Source organism: Mus caroli, unplaced genomic scaffold (assembly GCF_978045245.1).
Source record: "Mus caroli unplaced genomic scaffold, Mus_caroli_1 scaffold_14, whole genome shotgun sequence".
NCBI classification, from domain to species: Eukaryota; Metazoa; Chordata; class Mammalia; order Rodentia; family Muridae; genus Mus; species Mus caroli.
Genome location: NW_028227269.1, coordinates 11,731,557 through 11,740,375, shown reverse-complemented (window position 1 = coordinate 11,740,375; position 8,819 = coordinate 11,731,557). Strand labels below are relative to the sequence as shown.

Here is an 8,819-nt window from a genome sequence, read left to right as displayed (position 1 = left end):
GGTGTTTTCCCTTTATTATCCTTTAAAGGGCTGGATTTGTGGAAAGACATTGTGTGAATTTGGTTTTGTCATGTAATACTTTGGTTTCTCCATCTATGGTAATTGAGAGGTTAGCTGGGTATAGTAGCTTGAGCTGGCATTTGTGTTCTATTAGTGTATGTATAACATTTGTCCAGAATTTTCTGGCTTTCATAGTCTCTGATGTGAAGTCTGGAGTAATTCTAATAGGCCTGCCTTTATATGTTATTTGATCTTTTTCCCTTACTGCTTTTAATATTCTGTCTTCATTTAGTGCATTTGTTGTCCTGATTATTATGTGTCGGGAGAAATTTATTTTCTGGTCCAGTTTATTTGGAATTCTGTAGGCTTCTTTATGTTCATGGGCATCTCTTTCTTCACGTATGGGTAAAATATGGAACACCTCACGAATTTGTGTGTCATCCTTGTGCTGGGGCCATGCTAATCTTCTCTGTATAGTTCTAATTTTAGTATGTGTGCTGCTGAAGTGAACACAGGACTGTTTTTATTGTGTCCCATAAGTTTGTGTATGGTGTAGCTTTGTTTTCATTAATCTCAAAAAGTCTTTAATTTCTTTCTTTATTTCTCCCTTGACCCAAATTATCATTGAGTAAAGTGTTGTTCAGCTTCCATGTGTATGTAGAGTTTCTATTATTTACGTTGTTATTGAAGATCAGCCTTAGTCCATGGTGATCTGATAAAATTCATCACATTATTTCAGTCTTCTTGTATCTCTTGAGGCCTGCTCTGTGACCAATTATATGGTCAAATTTGGAGAAGTTTCCATGAGGTGCTGAGAGGAAGGTCTATTCTTTTGTTTTAGGATAAATTGTTCTATAGATATTTGTTAAATCCATCTGTTTCATTAACTTCTTTTAGTTTCACAATGTCTTTGTTTCGTTTCTATTTCCACAATATGCCCCTTGCTGAGAGTGGGGTGTTGAAGTCTCAGACTATTATTGTGTAAGGTGCAATGTGTGCTTTGAGATTTACTGTAGTTTCTTTAATGAATGTGGATGCCCTTGCATTTGGAGCATAGATATTCAGAAGTGAGATTTCTTCTTGGTACATTTTTCCTTTGATGTGTATGAAGTGTCCCTCCTTGTCTTTTTTGATAACTTTAGGTTGGAAGTTGATTTTATACAATGTTAGAATGGCTACTCTGGCTTGTTTCTTTGGATCATTTGCTTGTAGAATTGTTTTCCAGCCTTTTACTCTGAGGTAGTGTCTATCTTTGTCCCTGAGATGGGTTTCCTGTATGTAGCAAAATGTTGTGTCCTGTTTATGTAGCCAGTCTATCTCTTTTTATTGGGGTAATTGAGTCAATTGATATTTGTGGGAAGCGACATGTGCTGTTGCAGGGTGGCACTGGCTTCCGCTGGCCACCATGCATACATAGGCAGTAAAGTTTTTTTGCCAAGATGAGATTTTGACAATTAACCAAAATTAACCAATCAGATGAGAGAGAAGTTAACCAATCAGATGAGAGAGAAGTTAACCAATCAGATGTAGGCATGCAAATGAGGTGGTAAGCATAACCCAAGCACAACCAATCTGGGTGTGAGACACGCCTCTCCTAGGCCTATATAAGCAGCACCAGTTCTGGGCTTGGGGTCTCTTCGCCTCTGCAATCAAGCTTTCCCAATAAATGTGTGCAGAAGGATCCTGTTGCAGAGTCGTTCTTGCTGGCCAGTCAGACGCGCACATGAGATATTAAGACATATTAAGGAAAAAAGATTTTTGCTTCCTATTACTTTTATTGTTAGAGGTGAAATTATGGGGTTTTGCTGCTGTTGTTTTTTTTTTTGTTGTTGTTGTTGTTGTTTTTGTTTTGTTTTTTTGTTTTTTTGTTTTTTTGCGGTTATCTTCATTTCGGTTTGTTAAAAGAAGATTATTTTTCTTGCTTTTTCTAGGGTACTTTCCCATCTTCTGTTGGAATTTTCAATTTATTATCCTTTGAAGGGCTGGATTTGTGGAAAGATATTGTGTCTGGTTTTGCCATGGAATATCTTGGTTTCTCTGTCTATGTCTATTGAGAGTTTTGCTGTGTAAAGTATCCTGGGATGGAATTGTCTTATCTCCGGGTTTATATGATCTCTGCCCATGAACTTCTGAGTTTCATCTTTTCTGGGAAGCAGGGTGGTGTAATTCTAAAAGGTCTGCCTTTATATGTTATTCGACCTTTTACCCGTACTGCTTTTAATATTCTTTCTTTGTTTTGTGCATTTGGTGTTTTGATTATTATGTGATGGAAATAATTGCTTTTCTGGTCCAATCTATTTGGTGTTCTGTAGGCTTCTTGTATGTTCATGGTCATCTCTTTCTTGAGGTTGGGGAAGTTTTCTTCTCTAATTTTGTTGAAGATATTTGCTGGCCCTTTAAGTTGAAAATCTTCATTCTCATCTATGCCTATTAATCTTAGATTAGGTCTTCTCATTTCCTGGATGTTTTTAGTTAGGATCTTTTTGCATTTTGCATTTTTTTTGATTGTTGTGCTTTCTATGGAGTCTTCTGCACCTGAGATGCTCTCTTCCATCTCTTGTATTCTGTTGCTGATGCTTCCAATTATGGTTCCTGATTTCTTTCCTAGGGTTTCTATCTCCAGAGTTGTCTCCCCTTGTGATTTCTTTATTGTTTCTACTTCCATTTTTAGGTCCTGGATGGTTTTGTCCAATTCTATCACCTGTTTTGTAGAGTTTTCCTCTAACTCTCTGAGGGATTTTTGTGTTTCCCCTTTAAGGTCTTCTGCTACCTGTTTACCTGTGCTGTCCTGTTTTTCTTTAAGGGAGTTACTTATGTCCTTCTTAAAGTCCTCTATCAGCTTCATGAAATAAGATTTTAACTCCACATATTACTTTTATGGTCTGTTGGGGAATCCAGAACTTGCTGTAGTTGGAGAACTGGGTTCTAATGGTGCCAAGTAATCTTGATTTCTGTTGGTAAGATGCTTGTGTTTGCCTTTCACCATCTGGTTATCTCTGGTGTTAGATGTTCTTGCTGTCTCTGGCTGGAGCTTATTCCTCCTGTGGGTCTGTAAGCTTGCGTCAGCACTTCTGGAAGATCAGGTCTCTCCTTGCAGGACCCGTGCACAGATGTCTGTGGAACAGCCTCAGCTTGTGAGTGTAGATGGTGTACCAGAAGAATCCTGTCCCAGCTGCTTCACTCATCTTGTACCTTGTGTGCTCCTGGCAAGCCCCACACCACATAGTTATTGGAGAGAAAGTAGCTGTCTTATCTCTGACCCCAGGAATAAAAACACTACTGGGAGAACAGGTCTCTCCTCCTGGGACCTGTGCACAGTGGGCTGTGGATGATCCTTAGCTTGCGGGTGCAAATGCCAGGCCACTCAGTTTCTCTTAATAAATGTCATAGTCCTCTTTCTTGGAATGTATCACTTCATTTTATTCCATAGTTATAAATTTTGAGGAAATAGTTAAATTTTGTATTATTTCACTTATGATCACTATAGGGAGTTAGGTTCCTGGCATACTGCTTGGCATGAGTAATGTCAGAGAATAACTTTTTGGAGTCAATTCTTTTCACTTTTATCTAGTATTTAGTCCCAAGTTTTGCAATATACTTCTGGCCTATCATGATGTTCCAGAAGTTAGTGCTTCAAAACCTTCAGAATTTACTATTGCTATGTAACAGTTTCCTCTGAAATTGAAACATTCTGTCTTTAAGGAAAGTTTCTTATGCAGGAAAATAAAAAACCCAGGAAATACCTGAAACTGAGCAGATTCACTAGAAGCTGTCCTCCACCCACAGTAAGAAATAAGTACTGCTAAGAGAACGTCTCAGACCCATAAAGCTTAAAAGAAGACCCAGAAGAAAAATGCTGCAAAGAAGACTCAAGAACACCAAACCAGGAAGAAGCAGAAACCAGGTGAGCTGCCTGAAAGTTATTTAGACCAATTGAGAAACTGGAAAGGACACTCTCTAGTCTAATTAATTTCTAATAGGCTGTGCAATGTGCTGCAGGTTCCCAGCTTTGATGAAATGTCACCCATTTGGTGCTGGGCTTTCACCATGCAGCTGTCTTCGAGTAATTTCTGCTCCTATTATTAATGCCTTTACCACATTCCTGAAAGTAACCCCAATAAAACAGATTGCTTCTTCAAGTTGGAACTTGGTGGTATTCATGTGTCATTTGGTCATGAGCTCCCTATCTGTAAAGAGTAGATGTCTGTGTTGCATCTTCCTAGGAAAAATCTTGTCACAAAACACCAATATCAGACATGCAAATAATAAACTCAATTACTGGGAACCAGGAACGGAATTCAGGCTTGGGTCAGAAGTGCTTTAACCATTAAATTATATTACCAGCCAACATAAACTATTTTAACATTCTCCGTAACACTTAAAAGTTATCTTCATCCACCTAGTCTTGCAAACTTTATATGTTCCAGTATAGGGGAACGCCAGGTCCAAGAGGTGGGAGTGGGTAGGCAGGGGAGCAGGGCAGGTGGGGTATAGAGGACTTTTGGGATAGCATTTGAAATGTAAATGAAGAAAATATCTAATAAAAAATTGAAAAAATGTTATCCTAATTAAAGTTATCAATAACAATTCTCTATATTAAAATTTTCTGTTCCATTTATGTAATTCTTTTTGATTGGGCTCTAACAGATACAGTGTTGAAATTGAGATTAGAAAATCAGGCTTGATTAAAGAAAGTGACTGCTGGGACATTTATAGAGAAGTTTTAGTGAAATAATTAGAGTTCAAAATTAACTCAAAAGACAGAAAAATGCAGACAATCTTGAAAGGTCTTAAGAAGCAGATCAAGACTGTAGAATGAACAGGGAAATCTCTAAATCAAGCCTGGGAGAACTGTAGTTGATATGGATAAACCTCAGAAAATTAAAGATGTTTCCCCAAATATCAAGGCTTCTCCTAAAGACAGCAATGGTGTTTCCTACATTTGCAAAGAATAGACATGGATATCACAGGAACAAAGAAATCAGAAAATGATTGTCAAACATTATAACAGAGAAATTAAGTATATTTAGATGTGTATTAAAGCTTACAGTGCTCTGGCATTCATAAGCCACATGGAGAGGTGAAAGAACTCAGGAGTACAAGTAGCTCAGTGGACAAATGAAGGAATTAACAAAACAATGAGCTTGTTTAATGATTTTGGTATTTACTTGTTTTACTATATGATTTAACTATATAATAGATAAATCTTTATAGCATTACATAATTATGTCAATGAATTCATCTGTTGACATAAAAACATTGAAGATGCTTTAAAATGAACTAGGGAAGAAAAGTCTGTGGGAATGATGTTTTTGTACACTGGGTGAAGGTGGGTCCTCTGTCCTTCTGATGGGTTTAAATAAATAAATAAATAAATAAATAAATAAATAAATAAACAAACAAACTATGGTCTATAGCAAAAGGCAGAATAATATGCTGGGACTGCTGGACAGAAAGAGGAGCTATGGAAAAAAAGGGTTATGTAGAGATTTACTACCTAGACATAGGGAAGTTGGATATATGAAACTAATCAGAGGTATCCAGCCACATGACATAACTTAGATTAGTATAAATAGGATATTTGAAATACATGCTATTTGGGAACAAGCCTAAGTTAAGGCCTGGACGTTCTTAAAAAAAAAAAAAAAAAGTAAGTCCCTGTGTCATTATTCAGAGTAGGAAGGACATAGGAAGGCCCATGGTTACAAATGTCAGTATACTTTGGTACTTTACCATCTCATGAAAATTAAGGTGATGGTTGTAATTAATAAATGTGATAGCCAAAGACTGAGAATTTGATAATTATAAAAACCATGAATTTTAATGGTACCTCTTCTGGTGGTTTGAATGTCAACTAAAAGGTAGAGTTATAGACAGACTCCATAGTCTGAATTTGCCCAATGACACTTTTCTGAGGTTATTTATGAACTGAATAATTGAACACAAGCCCAAGAGTCATAATGAGAAAATAAGAAATTAGGTGTTTAGTGCATACTTTCTACCATAAGTCAAACATACTTTCACTTCTGATCTGTGTGTGTGTGTGTGTGTGTCTTTGATCCCTCTGGCAAAGCTTTATTTATTTATTTATTTATTTATTTATTTATTTATTTATTTATTTATAGTTTTTCCAATTTTAATTAGGTATTTTCTTCATTTACATTTCAAATGCTATTCCAAAAGTCCCCTATACCCTCCCCTCACCCAGCTCCCCTACTGACCCACTCCCAATTCTTAGCCATGGTGTTCCCCTGTGCTGGGGCATATAAAATTTGCAGGACCAAGGGGCCTCTCTTCCCAATGATGGCTGACAAGGCCATCTTCTGCTACATATGCAGCTAGAGACACTAGCTCTGTGTGTACTGGTTAGTTCGTATTACAGTTCCACCTATAGGGTTACAGACCCTGTCAGCTCCTTGGGTAATTTCTCTGGCTCCTCCATTGAGGGCCCTGTGTTCCATCCAATAGCAGACTGTGAGCATCCACTTCTGTGTTTCCCAGGCACTGGCAGCTTTATCAGGGTATTTTCAGCAAAATCTTGCTGGCATATGCAATAGTGTCTGAGTTTGGTGGCTGATTATGGGATGCATCCCCTGGGGTGGCAGTATCTGGATGGTCCATCTTTTTGTCTCAGCTCCAGATTTTGTCTCTGTAACTTCTTCTATGGGGATTTTGTTACCAAAATTAAGAGGGGGGAAAGTATACAACCTTTGGTCTTCCTTCTTCTTGAGTTTCATGTGTTTTGCAAAGTGTATCTTGTGTATTCTAAGTTTCTGGATTAATATCCTCTTATCAGTAAGTGCATAACATGTGAGTTCTATTGTGATTGGGTTACCTCACTCCTTATAATACCCTCCAGATCCATCTATTTGCCAAGGTATTTCAACAATACATGGTTTTTAATAGCTGAGTAGTACTCCATTGTGTAAATGTACCACGTTTTCTGTATCCATTCCTCTGTTGAGGGACATCTTGGTTCTTACAAGCTTCTGGCTATTATAAATAAGGCAGCTATGAACATAGTAGAGCATGTGTCCTTATTACCAGTTGGAACATCTTCTGGATATATGCCCAGGAGAGGTATACCTGGGTCCTCCAGTAGTACTATGTCCAATTTTCTGAGGAACAACCACACTGATTTCCAGAATGGTTGTACAAGCTTGCAATCCCACCAACAATGGAGGAGTGTTCCTTTTTATCCACATCCTTGCCACCATCTTCTGTCACCTGAAATTTTGATCTTAGCCATTCTGACTGGTGTGAGGTGGAATCTCAGGGTTGTTTTGATTTGATTGCCCCGAAGATTAAGGATGTTGAACATTTTTTCAGGTACTTCTCTGCCATTCAGTATGCCTCAGGTGAGAATTCTTTGTTCAGCTCTGAGCCCCATTTTTTAATGGGGTTATTTGATTTTATGGAGTCCACCTTCTTGAGTTCTTTATATATATTGGATATAAGTCCACTATCCTATATGGGATAGGTAAAGATCCTTTCCCAATCTGTTGGTGGTCTTTTTGTCTTATTGACAGTGTCTTTTGCCTTGCAGAAGCTTTGCAATTTTATGAGGTCCCATTTACCAATTCTCTATCTTAGTGTACAAGCCATTGCTGTTCTATTCAGGAATTTTTCCCCTGTGACCATATCTTTGAGGCTTTTCCCTACTATCTCCTCTATAAGTTTCAATGTCTCTGGTTTTATGTGGAGTTCCTCAATCCACTTAGATTTGACCTCAGTACAAGGAGATAGAAATGGATCAATTCGCATTCTTCTACATGATAACCTCCAGTTGTGCCAGCACCATTTGTAGAAAATGCTGTCTTTTTTCCACTGGATGGTTTTAGTTCCCTTGTCAAAGATCAAGTGACCATAGGTGTGGGTTCATGTCTGGGTCTTCAATTCTGTTCCATTGGTCTACTTGTCTGTCACTATACCAGTACCATGCAGTTTTAATAACAATTGCTCTGTAGTTAAGCTTTAGGTCAGGCATGGTGATTCCACCAGAGGTTCTTTTATGCTTCAGAAGAGTTTTTGGTATCCTAGGTTTTTTGATATTCCAGATGAATCCTCCGATTGAACCTTCTAATTCATTGAAGAATTGAGTTGGAATTTTGATGGGGATTGCATTGAATCTGTAGATTGCTTTTGGCAATATAGCCATTTTTACTATATTGATCCAGCCAATCCATGAGCATGGTAGATCTTTCCATCTTCTGAGATCTTCTTTAATTTCTTTCTTCAGAGACTTGAAGTTCTCATCATACAGATCTTTGACTTCCTTACTTAGAGTCACGCCAAGGTATTTTATATTATTTGTGACAATTGAGAAGGGGGTTGTTTCCCTAATTTCTTTCTCAGCCTTTTTATCCTTGGTGTACAGAAAGGCCATTGACTTGTTTGAGTTAATTTTATATCCAGCTACTTCACTGAAGATGATTATCAGGCTTAGGAATTCTCTGGTGGAATTTTTAGGGTCACTTATATATACTATCATATCATCTGCATAAAGTGATATTTTGACTTCTTCCTTTCCAATTTGTATCCCCTTGATCTCCTTTTGTTGTCTAATTGCTCTGGCTAGGACTTCAAGTACAATGTTGAATTGGTAGGGAGAGAGTGGACAGCCTTGTCTAGTCCCTGATTTTAGTGGGATGGCTTACAGCTTCTCACCATTTACTTTGATGTTGGCTACTGGTTTGTTGTAGATTGCTTTTATCATGTTTCGGTATGGGCCTTGCATTCCTGAACTTTCCAAGTCTTTTATCATGAATGGGTGTTGGATTTTGTCAAATGCTTTCTCTGCATCTAATTAGATGATCATG

At 37.7% G+C, this 8,819-nt stretch overlaps 1 non-coding gene across 1 annotated transcript; it reads right to left on the bottom strand.

Annotated features, from left to right (window-relative positions):
• Positions 1-406: 406 nt before the first annotated feature.
• LOC115032907 (U6 spliceosomal RNA) lies at positions 407-513 on the bottom strand. The gene has a single exon (XR_003838554.1). It is a non-coding gene; the product is annotated as a U6 spliceosomal RNA (small nuclear RNA).
• Positions 514-8,819: the final 8,306 nt, after the last annotated feature.